This window comes from Pinus tabuliformis, chromosome Q, assembly GCF_031772625.1.
Source record: "Pinus tabuliformis cultivar Carrire ecotype Pingquan chromosome Q, CPIR1, whole genome shotgun sequence".
Lineage (NCBI taxonomy): Eukaryota > Viridiplantae > Streptophyta > Pinopsida > Pinales > Pinaceae > Pinus > Pinus tabuliformis.
Window position 1 is genome coordinate 506,998,977 of NC_142296.1, and position 20,538 is coordinate 507,019,514.

Genomic DNA, 20,538 nt, shown 5'->3' on the forward strand with positions numbered 1-20,538 from the left:
TATGGGACAATTCGTCAAGGTCGGCCAACAACCAAATAAACCCCACGTGTGCTCAATGTTTTAGTATAAATAGAAGTGGCCTTCAAGTCATTTCAACGCACTTGGGATCTCTTCCTCTCTACTTGTCTTTGGGTTTTAGTAAGAGGAGAGATCTTAAGGGATAATGCTGCCCTAATCCAAAGGGCAGAAGCCGGAACTGTCGGGAAAAGCCGGAATTGCCAGGAAAGGCCGAAAAAGCCGGAAAAAGCCGGAAAAGCCGGAACTGCCGGAAAAGCCGGAACTGTCGGAAAAGCCGGAAAAGCCGGGATAGCTGGAACGGCTGGAACTGTCGGGAACAGCTGGAACTGCCGGGCACTGTTGGGAACAGTTGGAATTGCCGGGAATAGCCGAAAAGCTGGAACTGCTCAAAAGCCAGAAAAGCTAGAAAAGCCAGAAAAGCTGGAACTGTCAGAAAAGCTGGAACTGTCGGAACTGCCGAAAAAGCCAGAACGGCCTGAATAGCCAGAGCTGCCGGGAACAGCTGGAACTGCTGAAATTGCTGGAGCATCTGTCTCAGAAGGAGAGCAGCATGCAAGGGACAACTAACTAACATTGGGACAATTGTATGGTACGTAGCAGCAAATACACCAAGCATGCAATGTTACAGCTAGCATGCAAGGGACAACTAGCATGCAACAACAAGCATGCTAATGACAACAAACATGCTAGGACAACAAGCAAGTAAGGGACACATAGTTGTGGAGGAGCGCCCCCCCCGAACCCGCTCCCGAATTGCGCTCCGAGCGGGAGCGGCTCGGGAGCGTGCTCTCGAAAAAAAATTTGCGCTCCCTGCCATTTTCGGGAGCGCTGTAGGGAGCGATCGCTCCGTCGCTCTTGGAGCGATTTTTAACGCCTGGGAGCGATCGGGGAGCGATTGCTCCCGATCGCTCCCGAGTATTAAAAAATCACTCTGGGAGCGTTTCGACGGGTGCCGGGAGCGATCCGACGGAAAAAAAATCCGCGGACGCCAAAAAAAATCCAATTTTATTTTTATTTTTTATTTTTTTTTAATTTGTTTTAAAAGCCCAATGGGCCTAAACAAATTTCATTATCACTTCGTTGAGCAAGAGCAAGAGCAAAGGAGCAAGGAGAAGCGAGGAGCAAGCCTGCAGAGGTAAGTAACTTAGTAATTTAGTTAGTTTAGTTAGTTTAATTTAGTTAGGTAGTAATTTAGTTAATTTAATTTAGTTTATTGAGTTTGAAAATCATGAATTTAAATTAAATTAATAAATTAAATTAATTAATCCCAATAAATTAAATTAATTTGCAGATTCAAGAATCAAAACCTTACAAACATCAAACACCATGGACCTGGCTATATTTCTTGGCATTTTCCTCTTCTTGGTCCCTTTTATGGTTATTATGGTGCTGGAGAGTAGGAAATGGAGGGGCCAAACTGAAGAGGGGGATGAAGAAGCTGGAGAAAGTCAAATTGGTGAAAACCCCGGTGAGGAGGAGCTGGAGGAGGGTGAACATGACCCTCAAAAAACTAAACAAGACCAAACTCCATTGTGGAAGTATGTTAACAGGGCTGAAACAGGGAGAGGGGGTGGAACCACTAAATTTCATTGCCCCCATTGCAACACTGATTACACAGGTTCATACACCCGTGCTAGAAGACACCTCTGTGGGAAAAGGCCATGGGATGGAGACAAACAAATAGGAATGAAAACTTGTACAGTGGTGTCAGTAGCGGATAGAACCAAATACATAAGGGAAGAGGAGGAAGCCTAATACAGGTCAAAAAAATCAAGGGGTTTCTTTGAACCAAGCTCACAATCACAAAGAACTCCTTCAACATCCTCCCAAGGCAGTGGATATGGAGGCACAAGGTCATCATCTTTAAGGCGTAGAACCATATCAGATTTCCTTGATGAGGGGTGTAAGAATGACGTGAATTCAAAGGTTTACAGGTTTCTCTATGCATGTGGGATACCATTCAATGTTTTTCGCTCACCTTATTGGCACGAAATGGTTTCTGCCATAAATGATGCCCCTAAAGGATACAAGATCCCTAGGTATGACAAGGCAAGAACCGTTGGCCTTGATCATGAAAAAGCAAAAATATCACATTCTTTGAATATAATGACAAGTTCTTGGACTGACCATGGGGTGTCCATTGTATCTGATGGATGGACAAATGTAAAAGGCAAGCCATTGATAAGTGTTCTTGCTGTGTCTGTTAGTGGTCCCATCTTTCTAACTGCACATGATTACTCAGACAAGTTCAAGACCGCCATCAACATTGCAGAAGCATTACTTGAAACAATTGAGCGTATTGGCCCATATAATGTCATCCAAGTCATCACTGATAATGCTCCTAATTGTAAGGCAACGGGAGCGATTATTGAGGATAAATACCCCAACATATTTTGGTCTGGATGTTTGGTTCACACATTGAACCTTCTGTTGCATGATATTGTCAAGAAAAAAAATGAACAATACCAATGGATTGGTGATTTGTACAAGAAAGGCAAACAAATGATAAAATTTATTACAAATCATAGCAATACCCATGGCCTTTTCCGTAGTCACTCGAGATTGGAGTCGTTGAAGATTGTGAAGAGCAGATTTGGTAGCTATTACCTCACCTTCAGGCGCCTTTTGAAGGTAAGAGAGGCATTGGCTAGCATGGTATCAAGTCCAGATTGGAAGGTATTAAAGGAAAGGGCTACAAATGCAGCTGACATGGGAGGTTTTGAAATGGTGGAGGAGGCTGCTCTTGATGGTCAGTTTTGGACAAGTGTGAGGCAAGTATTGGATTTCACCAAGCCCATTTATCACATGATTCGGTTTGCAGATACAGACAAACCAGTGATTGGCGAGGTGTATGAGCAGATGGATACCATGTTGGGGGAAATAAAAGATATTGTTCATAACAGAGATCCCAACTTGTACAAACTGATTCATGATTGTGTGTGTGAACGGTGGAATAGACTTAATCTTCCACTACATTGCTTGGCGTATATCCTTATGCCAAAATACTACTCTATATCTTGGTTGGGCCAACCTGCGACAGGGGGTAGGGTTAGGACCAAACCCCATTTAGATCCAGAGGTAACTAAAGGATATTTGGAAGCATTAGAAAATTTGGTACCTGTCAGGGAGGAATGTGCAGCTGTGCGCTTTGAAATAGGCAGATACTTCAGTGGCACTGGTTTGTATGGTAACTTCCATGCAATGGATGACAGAGATAGATTTGATACTCTCACATGGTGGGAAACATATGGCGGCCACGGACTCTTGCCAAAATTGGCAAAAAAAGTTCTTTCACAGGTTGTAAATACTTCTTCTGCAGAGAGGTGTTGGAACACCTACAGCTACATACATAATGTGAAAAGAAACAAACTCAATGAAAACAGAGCAGAAAACTTGGTTTATGTGCACTACAACTTGAGGTTGTTGAGTCATTACTGTGATTGGGCTTATGAGGATCCCACATATAAAATTTGGGACAATCACCCAGAGGATGGCAATTTGGAGGATGGCATTGTACATATTGAAGAACTAGAAGAGGAACTTGTAAGGGATGAAGATGAAGCAGCTGCAGCAGCCATGCCACCTCCACCTCCATCTCCACCATCCAGTAGCAGTGCTCGAGGTCCGAGTCTTGTTCCTTTGCTGTCGCCACCTCCATCGAGGTTCTAGTTCTGGTCGTCAGTCTGTGCGGGAGACTCCTAGAAGACCACCACGACCTGCTTATACTCTTAGAGACTCTCGTGGCAAGGGCCACATGTAGATTTACAGTTTACTTGTCTTTTTTAGTTTCTATTAGACTTTAGTTTTCATAACTGTTGAGTTTTGAGTCCTTGACTCTTGACTCTTGACTCTTTCATATCATAATGATATTTTTTGTAAACAATATATCACTGTGACAATGAGAATTTGAAGTTTGAAGTTGGGCCTTAGCAATTATAACTCATTGGTAATGACGTGAATTATGAATATGATGCTTCGTGAAAGACTAAAGTTGTTTCATTTCATTTCATTATTCATGTTTCATTTTATAAAATTTATAACATTTCTTATCATGTTAACAGTTAGAAGTTAGGACTTAGAAATATCTTAGATATTACTTCTTGTAATGGTTAAACTTAGCTTACAAGTACAACTTTGGTGATCAATGATGATAAATGTTATTGAATTTTCAATTTTGAAAGCTTGAAGTTGAAACTTTAAGATTGAATTTGATGAATCATGATTCACGATACTCAATATGTTGCAGTTGTAATATGTATTTTACTAACTTGTGGACATGGTTGATGACGATTATAATTTTTAGATGATTGATGTGATATGGTTCAATGATCAATCTATGTTTTTTTTTTTTTTGGTTGTTATGTTTTTTATGTCTAATTCATCATTCTACATGTTTTTGTTGACATATATGTATCAAAAATTAAAAAATATATATATTTTTAAAAAATCGCTCCCGGATTCGCTCCCAAACCGGGAGCTTCTGAAAATGGTCGCTCCTGTAGGAATTTACAGGGTAAGTTCCTCAGAAAGAATACCAAGAGGACACCGCTCACAACCAGATCTCAAATCAATACACCAGTATTTTTGACGTGGTTAAAACCCTCAGAGTGCAAGGAGGGAAACAGTCCACGGCCTGTCCCAACGTGGGTACAGACAATTTATTAATCAAAGAATGAAAATTTACATAAGCTTCTCTCATGCACGGATTGCCCGAACAATGACCCTCCATGCGCTTTAAATAGAACTCATGGACCAATCGGGTGTCAAGCCACGGATCAAGTGTCGGTAATACCGAGGTGAGAGTGAACCGTCGGATCACTACATATCATGACCGTCGGATTGTAAGTTACAAAATGTACAACGGTAACGAAACACACTTTACCTAACTCTAACCTAACTCTATACTAGACCAAGTTGAACTTAACTATATCCTATGTGTCGGAATATCCTAACATCCCCCTTAAGAACAACTTGGGATAGGATTGAAGGATTTACAAATATGACACAATAGGAGAAGGAAGGAGGCACTAGAGCCTATCCCCCTTAGTGACAACTTCCTGAACTCCAAGCATATATCGAAGTTTAGTGAACTTCGCCTCTGTGAGAGCCTTTGTGAAGATGTCTGCAACCTGATCATCTGTTGGACAATATTGCACTTCAAGAACATGGTCATGAATGAGCTTTCTGATGAAGTGCATGTGTAGTTCAATGTGTTTGCTGCGCTGATGCTGGACTGGATCTTTGCATAGCTGAATGGCACTTTGATTATCACACCAAAGTGTGGTTGGATGCTGCTGCTCAAAGCCAAACTCTGATAGGATCTGACGAAGCCACAAGGCTTCCTTACTAGCTTCCACGGCACCACGATACTCTGCTTCTGCTGATGAAAGAGAAATGGCAGCCTGTTTCTTACAAGCCCATGTAATAGGTCCTGAACCAAGAGTGAAGACATAACCGGCAGTAGACTTCCGATCATCAAGGTCACCAGCCCAATCAGAATCAGTGAAACCAACTAACAGAGGAGCTGCTTTGGCACTGTAATATCCTAACAGCTCCCGCTCCCGTTTTCGCTCCCGTTCCACGCTCCCGCTCCCGCTCCCGCTCCCCGCTCCCGCTCCCGCTCCCGCTCCCGCTCCCGTTCCACGCTCCCGCTCCCGCTCCCAAGCAACATGGAAGGGACAAGAAGCAAGCAAGGTGCAAACAACATATAGGTTAGGATGGCAACATGGTGTAGCAATGGCACATAATGCAGTACACTGATGGGTACAACGATGATTAATGAAGCATGATGAGATGCAGCATAGTGATGATGGGTGCAACGTGGCGCAGCGCGGTGAGGTGCAGCATGATGACGAAATGCAACTCAACGATAGGTGAAGGAGTCACCTTGGAGAATCAGTTGAAGCAACATGTCTTCAACTGATCTCATGTATCATCTTCTTAGAGATGATCTATGCTCTTATCTAAAAGTGTGGACTTCTGTTGTAACCATACTATCTCTCTCTCTCTCTCGAAGAATTGATCAAGGGTTTCCCCACATTGGGGTTTTTCCCTGGCTAGTGCCTTATCTTGTGTCCTCTTGTCTTGGCTTGTCTTCTGCGATTTATGTTTATGTTCTATCTGTAGTTTACTTTAATGCTGATGTGATTGCTAATCTGGAAAAGATATTGAACTAACTGTGAAAATTGAAATAAATTTCTCTAAGCATAGAACATACCTAAAATTAACACCAACCCACTTATTTGTGTCTTAGGGGTGAATTGATCCATGGTGGGTGGACTGACATGCCTCCATCTTCACTGCTGATTCTCAGACGCACTACCCCATTGACCTGAATTATAATATTGATAACATATAACTGAAGGTTCCAGAAATACCCTCTATTCATCATGTTGTTCCTTCCTGGTATTTGAAAATTATCTCTGTTATTTTCACCATTAAAACATTTTTTGTGTGTGTGCGGCAACATGTTTATCTCATTCTGTATCAAGATCACTTGTTCTTAATATGGGCATGTTTGTGGCAGAGTGAACTCTTATATTATAGCTGTCTTGAACCTGCCCGTAAGTTTCTATGGTCTACCTTTTGCCAGGTTTCAACAGCCAATAAGAAATAATGAAGACAAGTGGGTGGGAAAGAAATATGCTGGATGATCCTCACCTCTTTGTCTAAGCATTCTTGTATTCAAGGATTTTAGGAGCACATCATGGAAGTCACTCATACCACCTGGATTATCCACGTTGTCATTTGTTTCAACTTGGTAATCATATAGCTTTGCTGCTGAACCATGTATGCCACAAGCCTTTTACATGTCAAATTGTTTCATTCATGTTCTGAATATCTCTTTTAAATAAATCCTTTCACTAGAGTTACACGTGCATGAAATTCATTCACACATGATTATAATTTGGCCCAACTGGTATTTTACCTTCCCAACCTCAGCACAAATCCAAAGATAGTCCTTGATGAAAGTCCCTGCAGCCATTGTTTGAGATTTTTCTGTTGGAAACAGAGAGAATTTCTAAAAGTACTTATGATATAAGACATGCAAGTAGGGTTGACCCTTTATTGCTCAAAAAATTGGTCAAATAAGTTGCATATTGTGTGAAATTTGTACTTGTTTGATCTGCACATTTGCAGTCATATGATACAATTGTTTTATCTCTGCAAATATGATTGTATGTTCATAAAATCAGAAAAGACGAGTATTCTGATGCACACACTTTTATAAACTTTTCTTCTGGTCATTGAACTCCTCACTACTAACGTTTTGAATATATCATCTTTTTGTAAGGCTTGATTTAATGTTCTTCACATATTTAAATATTCTGGAATAATAAGCATCTAAAAGTTTAAAGTAGAGATTTGAGCTTCTATGCCTTGATTTTAGCATGATCTCTCTCTCTCTCTCTCTCTCTCTCTATATATATATATATATATATATATGTCTGAACTTTTGTAGTTATGACATTTTTACAAAAAATATCTGATTTTATCATATTCAGGCCATGACACTTCTTCAGTACTTACGGGAACCAAGACAAGGGAGCCCCAGAGCGCAGCACTAGGATTTTTCACTAACTTGATCAGGAACTCTGAGGGGCAAACTCTTCACCATGACATGAAGACCGTCAAGTTTTGAGTAACGGGTTCTAAATATGAATAGCATTGTATTTCTTGTGAGTTCCATAACATTACCTTAAAAACGTTTGTGTGTCATAGGTTGTTTCACAGAAAAAATATTCAATAATTCTACGCATTGTTTCAGAGTGACAGTTTTACAGGTGGCAAGTTGGCTTGCAGTTCCTAGTGTTGTTCAAAATTAGCAGTCAGCAGATCTGAATTTATGGTTGAAATTTGGTGATTTCAGTGGCATTCTGGCGATGCATGCGTATTATTTTTATGTACAGAAAAATGAAAGAAAGGTTGTTACTTTCTATGTAATTAGATTTTGTCCTTTTGTATGGGAGGGTGTAAACTGTGCATTGCTTTTACAAATTTAACCCTCTGTAGGATTTGATGAAAGCATATGACTGCAAAAGATAGAAAAGCAGTACAAAGTTCTTATATAGAATCATTTTTATTGTGGTGAAGTCAACTTTATGATTATAAATATAGATTTCTAAGGAGGATACAAGCAATATGAAAGTAAGTCCCATCACCAACTCCGGCCTCTGGAGTTTTGGTGTTTGGAATCGATTTGCAGTAGTCCCACCTGTGTTCAAATCTCTGGAGGCATCACCCATACACCCGTAGTGTAGGAGGATACAAGCAATATGAAAGCAAGTCCCATCACCAACTCCGGCCTCTGGAGTTTTGGTGTTTGGAATCAATTTGCAGTAGTCCCACCCGTGTTCATGCTATAATGTTGCCATTATGTTGTATTGTATCTAAACCCATGTCACATGCTTTCGATATCGTCAGTATCTAAACCCATGTCACATGCTTTCAATATCATCAGTATTGCAAATGCTATTGACAAAATGTCTTGTGATTGCATATCTGAATATACTTCTGGTGCTACATTTTAAAATTATACAAAATAGTTATAGTTTTCATTTAAAGGAAATTCAAATGTACACGAGATTGTAGCTTTGAAACATAGCAATCTTAGTATTTAGTTCCTTACACAGGCTGAAAGGAAAAGGAAAACATGTCTCCTGTACACTAATTGTCTGGTAAAAGACAAACAAAATGGGGACAGTTATGTAGAAATGCTATTGGGGATCGGTTGACTGCAGGGTTCAACTATACAGGATAATTACAAAGAATACTAGAATGCTTTTTACATGGCAAGAAACACCTTTTTTTAAACCTTGAATTTTAATTAGTTTGGATAATAATAAGCTTTGTAGTAAGATTCTGCTTAAGCGTTCTGTTGTATTTAGATGGCTGATTTACCTGATATTCCTCTGTTCGATACACCACTGTGTTGCCTGAATATAAACATTTCCAGGAATATTACTGTCAAAGCAAGCAATTCTTCATTTTTTCCAAAAAAACTATAACATGAAACAGAAGATATACCTTGACCTGTAATGTCAGCTTCAACTTATAGGCAACTTTATGTATCTTCTGTGAAAGTCGTGAAGATCCTGAAGATTGCAGAAAGTAGAATTGGAGCAAATAATTCAATGTGGAGGTAGAAAATTTTTAAGTTCCAGAAGGCCATGGAGAGATAGTGCCCAGTGTCCAATCTCCTTCAATATATTTTGTTCATGGTTGGAAACTATCATGCATATTAAAGGATAAAATAATAAAGTAATTTATTAATGTGGGACGTGTTAAGCCCCTTTCTCCAGAAGGTCAAACAGCTTTACCTCGCCGCATCCCACACAAGAACTCTACAGTTCTTAACTTGCTCAGTGCTTGATTGAAAAGCTTTAAAATATTAAATGAGTGAAGATAAACTAATTGAATGGTGCAACGAGTGGGCGTAATACCTGATTACAGGATTATCCTTATATATGGTGAACTCTATATCTTAGTTATTTCTAAACATATGAAGTAATGTTGGGTTTATATTAGTTGATAGCATCTAGCAATTGACTCTGGCTCTGCTATGCAGCTTAAAATAAACGTTGTAGTTGGACTTGATTTCTGGGTTTTTGGTTCGTTGTTGCCAGAGGCCTAGACCAAAGAGGGGGTAGTCCTTCCAGAAAAGTTCTGGAAGTGAAGTGTTCCTGGGAGTGCACCTTGGAGTGTTTTCCTAGAATACTACAGAAGAGTGGACCCAGAATTTTCTATGGCCTTTGACGAGGAGGGTTGGGATTGTGGGAATGTGCTTGGATGACATCCCTAACAAATTCTTAATAAACTAGCAGGGTAGATTATTAGTACACTTTTGAACCTTGCACTTGCTGGCAAGGAATTAGCCAACTACCTAATAACATTAACAATCTTGAATCCATTTAGCTAATCCCTTGAATTCTTTATGAGCTAACTTCTTGAATTCTTCATTTATTTAAACATTTGTTGTTGACACAGAATTATAGCACACCCAAAACTATTATTCTGTATATTATTATTACACACAATATCACATGAAGTTAGGCCGCAAGATAGATTATCTTAGCTAGACAATCTAGATAGTTTAAGAAAAAATCTCAACCACACACTAATCTAAGAGCTATCTTAGGACCATACTTTTTAAATACAACTAATTAACAATCTCCTAAATAATACAAACTACTTACATAGATATTACAATATATATGATGAGGAATATCAAATATTAAGAGTAAGAGTTAATATCTCCAACAAATATTTTACATAGTATGTCAACATCTTTTAATATATGTGCCATCTAAGATGAGGAAAATTGTTAGAGCATAACCAGAAATTTAAAAGCTTGGACTTCATCGTTTTAAAGGATCTAGGTTTGGGTTTCCTAGTTTAAAATTGCTCAATAGCCTGTTGCATCTTCCTATTACTTGGCCTCAATGGTTTGTATACATAATCTTTAGCACAAACATACCGTTCATAAGATACACATGTTCCCCATATGTATTATGGGGAATTCTCTTCTGATGCAACCTTTGCAAAGATAAGTACACAAGTGCATTGAGGTAGGTAACATGCTTAGGGCCAACAAGAAGAGGGAGAATATGTAAGAGAGAAGGTCAACCTCCTTGACGATCTTTGTGCAATTAAAAATTTCATGATGAACTACAGGTTTTCGGTGCTTTGATGGTTTGTATAAACAACTTAACATCCAAATCATAAGATACATAGGCTGCCCATACAGATGAGTAACTCCTAATGCATCCATTGTTAGTCTCTTTAGTACACATGCATGATATAAATAATATGTGGAGGTTAGTACACATGCATGATATAAATAACATCTGTGGAGTCAACAAGGAGATAATTTATTTGGGCATTGATTAACTTCATTTTTTTATTATTTATATTTATATTTATTTATTTATTTAAGAAATGTTGTAAAAGAGGCATAATATCTGGTCAATATAACGAGTATAATTGTAAAAGAAATAAATGATAAATATATACACTTTATTATATATAGTAAAAATCCATAAAACTAAGATATCATCTTTTACAATATCTATATAAAATTTAAAGTTGCCAATACATATGGCATATGACATACATATCTACAAATGCGTTCCTTGTACCATTTTTCCATTTTATATCATTTATCCAATTTAAAAAACCTATCGGCCTCTCTTTGCACCTTTTGGGGAAATTGCTAGTATTATTGACTAAAGAATAATATACCCCTATCTTTATCCTTTAAAGTAAGTCGACAAAAAAAAAATCCTAACTAATGAGCAATCAAGGTACATGACAAGTGGTATCAGAGCCTTAGGTTCAACTCATGGACCTAATCGGCTTGAAAAGTTGAGAATTATAAGTCATGGAAATAAGACCTTTTTAATATTCCTTTTTAATATTCCATAAACTTAACAGCAATAATAATAACTGGTTCACTGAAGTGGCAAGATTTCATGTTTGATTATGAACCAATATAAGTCTAATTGGCTAGGTTCATGGTATGTAGTTTCCGAGTAGTGTCTCCTAAGGCCATTGTAAACAATCGGCGGGAGTAAGGGAAATCTTGTTGGGAAACAAGGAATTAGCACCTAATAGAGGTCACTCAAACTTGTGATACGATATTCCAGTCCTATTATTTTGGAGAAAGGATAAAGATAGAATTGACATGACAACTTGTGCGTTTCACAACCCAATAAACAACCCGCGGGAGTAAGGGAAATCTTTTTGGGAAACAACAAATTAGCACCTAATGGAGGTCACTCAAACCTGTGATACGATATTCCAGTCTTATTATTTTGGAGAAAGGATGAAGATAGAATTGACATGACAACTTGTGCGCTCCACAACCCAATGAATAGTAAGTAAATATAACAAGATCGGGTACGCATAGACGTGAAAGGAAAGGTAAGGTATTAAAGATTTTCAATTGCTTAAATATACTTGGTCAAGACTTGAATTATTTAACTTACCGCAAAGTAGGATACTACAGTTTAGAGAATCTTAACTAAGTAAAGACTGCCCACCACAGTTTCTAGGGCAGGAAACAACTCATCTTTTAAATTTGAACAGGAAAATTGATATTGTATTTAAGGCTGAAAGTTTCACTAATAAGATGTTCCATTTCTTTTTTTCTTAGCCCCTGTTCTCTCCTTTGAATCTTTTTGTTCATTCATATAAAGCTCAGAAACACTGCCAATAATATTTGCTTGAACCTTTTGATAGCTGCCAAATTTATATATAATAGTTGAATCTGCAGCATCCCCTTGATAGATATGTCTGGCATACATATCTACCAGACAATCCTCCAAAAAGAAATTCCGTTCACGCCCACTTCTAAATATGTGACTAAGAATCTTCTGTCCCTCTTGCATAGCCGATAAGCCTACACAAGCATTTAGTACAAAGGGAAAGGTGAAATTATTTGCATTGATTCCTGCTCCTTGCATTTGGTAATAAAAGCTCAAGGGCTTCCCCACAGAACTCATTTCTGGCACTCGTTGATCATCATACTCGATATAAAAATATTTCCACATCTATCGCATATTTTGTCAAACATTCTGAGCACATCCTTCAAAACAACTAACTGCAAATAAACACTCACGAGCTTGGTACCGACAAAGACGTCTGGTTCCAGTCCAATTATGAAAAGGCATGGAGTTGGCTGAATAAATTGATGTTTGTGCAGGCCTAAAAGAGAAAAGCATGTGGAAACCAAAATAGGTAAACCAGCTTCAAATGGAGGATTGGCAATAGTGGTTACATTACTATTAGAGTTTTTATGCCTCTTCCCGTCTTGATCAAAATACTCATTGAGCATAAAGGTGAAGAGGAAATAGGGAGAGCACATAGGTTAAGGGGAAGTCTTTCCTCATCATTTCTCTCCTCTCTAATTCTATTAATTCTATTTTTTTCATTTAGTTCTTTTTTCTTGTCTCATTCAACCTTTACATTTGTCTATGTTTTACATGGTTCATTAACCATCTTAAATTGGCCAATTAACATTGCATGTACTGAACCTTACACCTATTCTTCCATTCATATCTATTTTCAATCAATTAATGAGAATATGGATTAAAGTAATGATGAATCATACCAATCATATAAATAGAAAATAATGCTTTATTCTCTAATAAAAATAGATAAACCAATACAAATATAATCAGCGTCTTTCTCAATCTCTGTCCATAGTTATACTCACTTTACAACAATAATTCACAACAATAATCATCAAGACATTAAACCTCAGTCCACAGTTATACTCACAACAATAATCATCAAGACATTAAACCTCAGTCCATAGTTATGCTCAATACAACAATAATAGTCCACGTTTATACTCACTTTGCAACAATAATAATCAAAATATCAAACCTCAACATGTCACTAGCAAAAATGCAGTTATAATACAACAATAATTCACAACAATAATCATCAAGACATTAAACCTCAGTCCACAGTTATACTCACAACAATAATTTACAACAATAATCATCAAGACATTAAACCTCAGTCCATAGTTATACTCAATACAACAATAATAGTCCACAGTTATACTCACTTTACAACAATAATAATCAAAATATCAAAGCTCAACATGTCACTAGCAAAAATGCAGTTATACTCACTTTACAACAATAATTCACAACAATAATCATCAAGACATTAAACCTCAGTCCACAGTTATACTCACAACAATAATTTACAACAATAATCATCAAGACATTAAACCTCAGTCCATAGTTATACTCAATATAACAATAATAGTCCACAGTTATACTCACTTTACAACAATAATAATCAAAATATCAAAGCTCAGCATGTCACTAGCAAAAATTTGAACTTGGATGGAGAGGGAGGATGATAATAGTTCTTCACCACCACTAGAGATAATCCCAATTGACTTCTTTTCAAGGAATATATTTTAATATATTGAAATTTTGCTTATCTCTCTCTAAGTAATCCCTTGTAATCAAATTTTCAATACTTCTTTTAAATACTTTTACATTTATCTCGAACATCCCTCCATGTTGCTCGTTGCATTCGTTCATTAGTTGTTCATAATGCAAAGACTTTTTGCTCTTCATGATGCGGACTATTAAGGCACAAATTTCGTGATATCTGTTCATATCAACATTCTCAATGACCTTTTTTTTCTCTTTTTTTATCTTCGGTTGGTAGTAGGATCTTAATCTTCTCTTTTCTATTTGTAAAACTGTAATTGATTTCAAAAGTATCGCTGAGAGATATTTCTTTTGTATCAGCCTCCTTGAGCAAAATTTTGTACTTGGCAAATAGAATAGAATGTAGCAGCCTTACAAGATCCTCATCTCTCAAATTCAGTCCAGCTTTGATGTCTAAATAACTCAACTTTTGGGAGCTGTTAAACAATAACAATAAAATTGCATAGTAAGGTGTTACTACCATTTCTATTTGCTCAGCTTGAAACTTGCCAATGACATTACAGGTCCCTGTCGAATATAGCCATGTAAGCTGTCGATGTTGAGTGTATGTAGAATAAAACTCTTTGAATGTGTTCACACATTTAATCATCTCCAAGGGCAACCTAGGTTCAGAAGATTTGAAAGGGGGCCAAAATGTGAAATTCAATACTCTGACATCCAAGTTTATTCCAGGATGGATATTTGGATTATTAGTCAGGTATGCCTTAAAGCTAGCTTGGTTCACCTCTGCTTGTAACATATCTTTAACCATGCTCTCCATCTTTGATGTCAATTGATTACCAATATGCTGCTTTAGTTTTAACAACATGTTCAGCTCACGAGCATTATCGGTACTTTTATGATACAGTAGTCGACCAGCTAGCTTTCTTCTATAGAATTTCCCAAAGAGATCTTTATCATTCACATATTTCAGAAATTTAATGACATTCTCTAGAATACCCTCAATCTCATCGGATCTTAATCTTTTACTACTGCCACCCTTTCTAAGTACCATGTCACAGAGCAAGGCCAGGAATTCTTCACTGGTGTTTCCTGCCACTCTTTTATTACAGATTTCTACAAATGTTTCATTTAAAGCTTTATGCAAAAGAGCATTGTGACGAAAGACATGGATAATGTCCTCCACAAACTTGTCATGCAATTCCATAACTGTATTTACAAATGCAACTTCTTCTTGCATGCCACCTGTATCCCTTCTCCCTGCCTTATCAGTTATAGCATCCAGATCCCTCATAACTAGTGGAGTGCAGTCTCTAATTACATGCTCTTTGAAAGCATTTACCATTGTTTCCAGACCTTCAGGTACTCTACAAAACAGACTGTAAAGCTTTGAAAGATCATGTTTGTTGTCACTCCTAAGAAGGGCACAACAAGAAGGACCCAGATTTTCAAGAAGTTGGGTCTTGTAACCTGAAAGGAGTTCATTTGGTACCATCTCCAACAACTTCTCCCTACTCCTGTGCAAATAATGGGCAGCTATTTCCTCCTCACGTTGCATACATTCCCCAGCCTTCAACAGATAATCCATACCTGAATTCTCCCCTAAACTCCATGAACCAGCTCTTTGAACATAGAAATCTTTAGTATCTTCCAACAAGGGCACTTCAATTTCATTCGCATATACATCCATTCCAATATCTACAAAAATACCCAAAACTCCTTCCAATAAAGTGCGATCGACCTGCAATCCCCGGCGGTCTTCACGAATCAGAGTAATCACGGCATCCCTTACATGGATCCGCATTTCACCGAACACAAACTTCCGAAAATACTTCTCTGCAACTTCTGAAACTGAACGCTTTATTTCCTTTCTTTTCAAAAGCATCTTTTCCGAAAAACTGAACATGGTTGATAGGATTGGGACCATCTCCTTGTGAATTCTCCAACGTCTGACAAACTCTCTCACCACGGCCTCGCCTTGCTTTTCCCTTAAAGCTGGCAAAACCCTTGAATTGAAGTAAATTAGAAGTGTCTGCTTGTATCTCTTATATATTTGCTTGAAATTGTCGATTCGTTTTGCCCAACCACTTCGGCCAGCATGATTATACTGAATCGAATAAACAAGCACGTAATCGTCTACGGACCAGAATTTTCTCTTTTCGAGACTTCCTTCTTCCAGGGTGCTTATTAACTTCTGCATAATGTTATTTAAAACATCCCACGTTTGTTCGACGCTTAATTTTTCCATATCATCTACGCTCCATTTCTTCGAATCCATAGCTGGTAAAACTGCTCTGTTTTCGTTGCCAAGACAAAATAAAATTTCGTATCAAGAAATGGAGATGTCATATCAACGGTAACATCGGTATATATAGATTGGGTAGGATTGCAAACGGAATTTGGATCGTTTGTTTGGTTTACTGCAATTATTGGCTTGGATTTCTTTGGGTAAATATTGGGCTTCTTGGTCTTTACCTACCCTCTACATTCTTACCTACCTTCTACATACAGTATGAGAGTGGATCCAACATAAAAACTTAAATGTACATATGTAATATTTGATATTTAACATTTTTAATTTAATGGGAATATCAATCTAAGTATTATTATGTATAAACCCAATATAAATTTAAAATATAAAAAAGTTTAAGAAAAATATAAATAACCTTGAGGTATATATATATATGTCTTTATATTTAAGAAAATTCAAAAAATAGGTTTTATTTAGGTGAAGCCTATGACCCAAATACCATGGGACAAATAATTGTCAATACCATGGGTCAAATACCATATTTATAAAACAGAATGGTAAATAAATAAATAAATATAGATAAAAGAGGTATAAAGAGATATGGTAAATAAACAAAACATATCAAATAGGATTAGAAATCAACATCTAATTATATACCAAGCATGGCCAAATACCATGGTAAATAAAAGAAATGATAAATAAATATAAATATAAATAAACTAGAAGTACAGTAAATAAATAAAACTTCTTTTTATATTTACTTTATACTTACTAACACTAAGAAAAAAGGATTTTATTTAGGTGAAGCTTATGGGCCAAATTATTTTTAATACCATCCAAATTATTAAGCCTAGTATTAATATTAAAAGATTATATTCTTATTTAAGCAAAGTCTTTAAGTAGAAATCACATAAGCTGGGTCATGTCCTGTCCTCCGAGTTTATGTAGGTATTGGTGTCCTTTTTATAGTATTTGTTGTTGATTTATTCTTCATTAGAATTTATTTTCTAGATCTTTCATGTTTTATTGAGTATTTTATCATCTTATTCGTTCTTAACTCCTTTTAATATTTTTGTTATTTGTTTAATGGCTTTAGCCCCATATTTTTTTTTGAATATATATATATATAAATATATATATTAATTTATTTTTATTAATTAATTTATATATATATATATATATTTCTTTTGGCTCGTGTAAATTTTTGTTTTATTTATTTATTTTCCATTAATTATTTTTAATTTAGTTAATTTATTTCTATTATTATTTGTATTTATTAAATGATCTTGTTCCATTAGGGTCTTGACTCCTTTTTATAATTTTTGACTTCCCTCCTTGTTTGGAATTTGATTGTGATTTTTTTATTCTTGTTATTTTTTTTTAACATTTGATTTTAATAAATTAATTTAAATATTATTTTTCAAAAACTAGCCGTTTAATATACTCATTACTTATTAATATTTGTTTTAATAAATTAATAAACAAATACCATCATTTAAATATTATTTATTTTTAAAAAACTACTCGTTTACTTAATAATATTTGTTTTTAATATATTAATAAATTAATATCATAATTTAAATATTATTGTTCAAATATAGTTGTTACTTGAAATTTTGGTCTCCACATTGCTCTCTATTTAAGCCTTTGCCATGGTCTGCCTCTTCATTTGGTCCTGATGATGAACCATGCGTTGGCCAAAAATTTTTCTTACGTGATTTCTATTGAAAACCAAAAGACTTTGCTTAATTCATTATGGATCACAGAAGCCTCAATATAGAAATATTCTTATTATTAAATTTAATATTCATATTAATATATTATAATATTAATATTATCAAATATAATAACTTCAGATTAATACAATATTAAAATTTTTATATTATAATATATCATGTAATATATTAACTCTAGATATATATGGGACAGAAGAACAAAGACATAGAGTGATAGAGGTGGAGAGATAGGGGGAGTGACAAAGGAGAGATGGAGATAAATTGAAGGAGAGGGGAGAGGAGGAATGAAGAGAGAGAGGGAAAGGAATGAGAGAGGTAGAGAAGGGTAAGAGAGGGAAAGGAAGACACAAAGATGGAGGGAGGAAAGAGAGAAGAAGAGAGGTAGGGAGATAGTGAGAGGATTAGAGCGTGTAGAGAGAGAGAGAGGGAGAGAGAGATGGGAGAAGACAGAGGGAGGTAGGAGAGAAAGGAAGGATGATAGAAAGGAGGAGAGAGGGAGGAAAGAAGAAAGACATAGAGAGTGAGAAGTGGAGAGAGAGAGTGTGTATGGTTAAGGGTGAGATAAAGAGACAAAGAAGGAGACATAGAGAGAATGGGGGAGAGAAGGAGAGAGAAGGAGAGGGAAGGATATAGTAACATACTTAAAGAGAGAGAGAGAAAGAACAAGAGACATGACTTGAGAGATAAGATAACATAATTATATTTATGTCCAAATAATGACCACAAAGTAGGTTAAAGGGATTGTTGAGTACAATGATTTTTATACAAAGTGGGAGAACGAAATGGTCTCCTATAAAATATACAATGCTTGAATTAAATCAACATTTGGCCCTAGCAGAGAAGATCCAAGAGCTAATAGGTATGAGGATTAGACCCATCTCTCCTAACATCCGAGGTTGAATGAGTAACACTGAAGAAACTCAACAAACTATGTTGGCTCGATGAAGAGCCAGTGTCAAGTGCAGGTTGTCCACTTAATCGTTTCCTTGGGGGTTCGCGCATTGATAAATGTTGGAGGACCTAATTTGTCTCCTAGGAACAGATCTGACACAGATCTTCTCTTGAGATCTCGTGTAGCAGGGTTAGTTCCCATGGATCGTCGTTGATCCGGAGTTTGGATATGTATTGGTATCAATCGATCTCTTGGTGCCCTTGTTTGAAGGTAGTACCCTGATGTTATAGACATTTTTGGGCACCGCAACCCTAATCATAAATGTCCATAAACTAAGGGCTCCTAAGTCCCTAAAGGTGTTGTTCCAAACCTTAAAAGAACAAGGCCAACTGATTACAACATCTCCCAGAAGTTCTCCATGAAAAACTACTCAGAACTGGTCAAAACTGGACCATTTCACCTGCCCCATGGTCGAAGTCCGTTGCATCCCATTTGAATACACACAGTAGGTGTGATGCATGTTGAAAAACCCTTCTATGGGGTGCGATGGGCGAGAGTGAACAAATGGCAGGGTCAATCTGCAAGGTGGAGAAGCATGGAATCTTCTAGAAACTTCTCTTGTGACACTTGCCTCTCTGCATTCTACCAGGGATGAGTAAGAGATCATCAATCTCCAAGTGGAATCAAGAACTATCAGAGAGAGGACACTAATCAAATCTCAAAAGCTGACTCATTCCCCTTGCAAACATCTATATATGGATCCCTCATCCTAGAGATCCAGAGGCTGGAATTTTGTATCTTGTAAGGAAGTGCTGTTGGTTTCTGGGTGCAATATCATAGTGTTGGGTGATCTAAGCTTTTCATGAGGTGAAGAAGGGCTTTATTGCTGAGAGGATGATGCTGGGTCAGAACAATTGGTTGTAATCCTCTTTGCTCTTTCTTGATTATCAATAAAGCTATTCAAGTTTTCCTCCACATTCTTGTATGATTGATGATTTATGCATTTGTGTGGTCAATATACATCTGGTCCTATATTGTTTATGATAATAGATCTATGTTCTTGGATAGTGTTATGCTTCTTTGATTCTATAGGTACTCTTTGAAGCTGTAGACAAGGAAGCGAGTGGCAAAGACCTACCAGAAAAGAGAGGAATCGAGAAAGGAACCAAGCGCAAGACAGAGGTTGGTCTCCTTATTCTTCTATTATCTATTTCTCATAAAGGAAAACGAAAGTAGTTTTTAGTTTGTTTGTTTCTAAGGTAGCTACCAGCCTTAGTGGGACTTGCAGCTCTGCATAGACACTAGTTTTCCCGATAACAAAATGGTGACTCCACTGGGGAGTGAATAGATTGATTGTTTATCTACATTTGTTTACTTTATAAACTTACAGACCGAGCCTGAAGTCAAGCCAGCTAGCCTTCGAACTGAATTTGCTATGCAAGTGAAAAGTAGATCAATGCTGCTTCAGTCTATCTCCGGGTTTTGTTTATGAATTAAACAATTGATTTACAAGCTCTCTAATTGCCCTTGTGGTGGCTCTAGTAACCTCCTTAGATCTAACCCTGTGATTGATTTACTGATTACCACTTGCTCGACCTAAATCCCTGAACTAAACTGCAAACTGTGACCCGGAACCCAGTCAAAGTCTCGTCCCTGGTCCAGCGCACTGTCTGTTCTGTGAACTCCAAATGCATCGCACTTCCCGAGTGTAGTAGGTGCGTT

The 20,538-nt window shown here is 37.0% G+C and overlaps 1 protein-coding gene and 1 pseudogene across 1 annotated transcript in view; one reads left to right on the top strand and one right to left on the bottom strand.

The window, feature by feature from the left end:
* Positions 1-7,982, top strand: part of LOC149220379 (protein MOS2-like) — a 42,964-nt gene extending 34,982 nt beyond the window's left edge. The window contains exon 2 of the mRNA XM_089384777.1: positions 7,524-7,982. The gene's annotated coding sequence lies outside the window, so the exon portion shown is untranslated. The remainder of the gene's footprint in view (positions 1-7,523) is intronic.
* A 6,190-nt stretch (positions 7,983-14,172) lies between these two features.
* On the bottom strand, positions 14,173-16,215 carry LOC149220380 (cullin-1 pseudogene; annotated as a pseudogene).
* Positions 16,216-20,538: the final 4,323 nt, after the last annotated feature.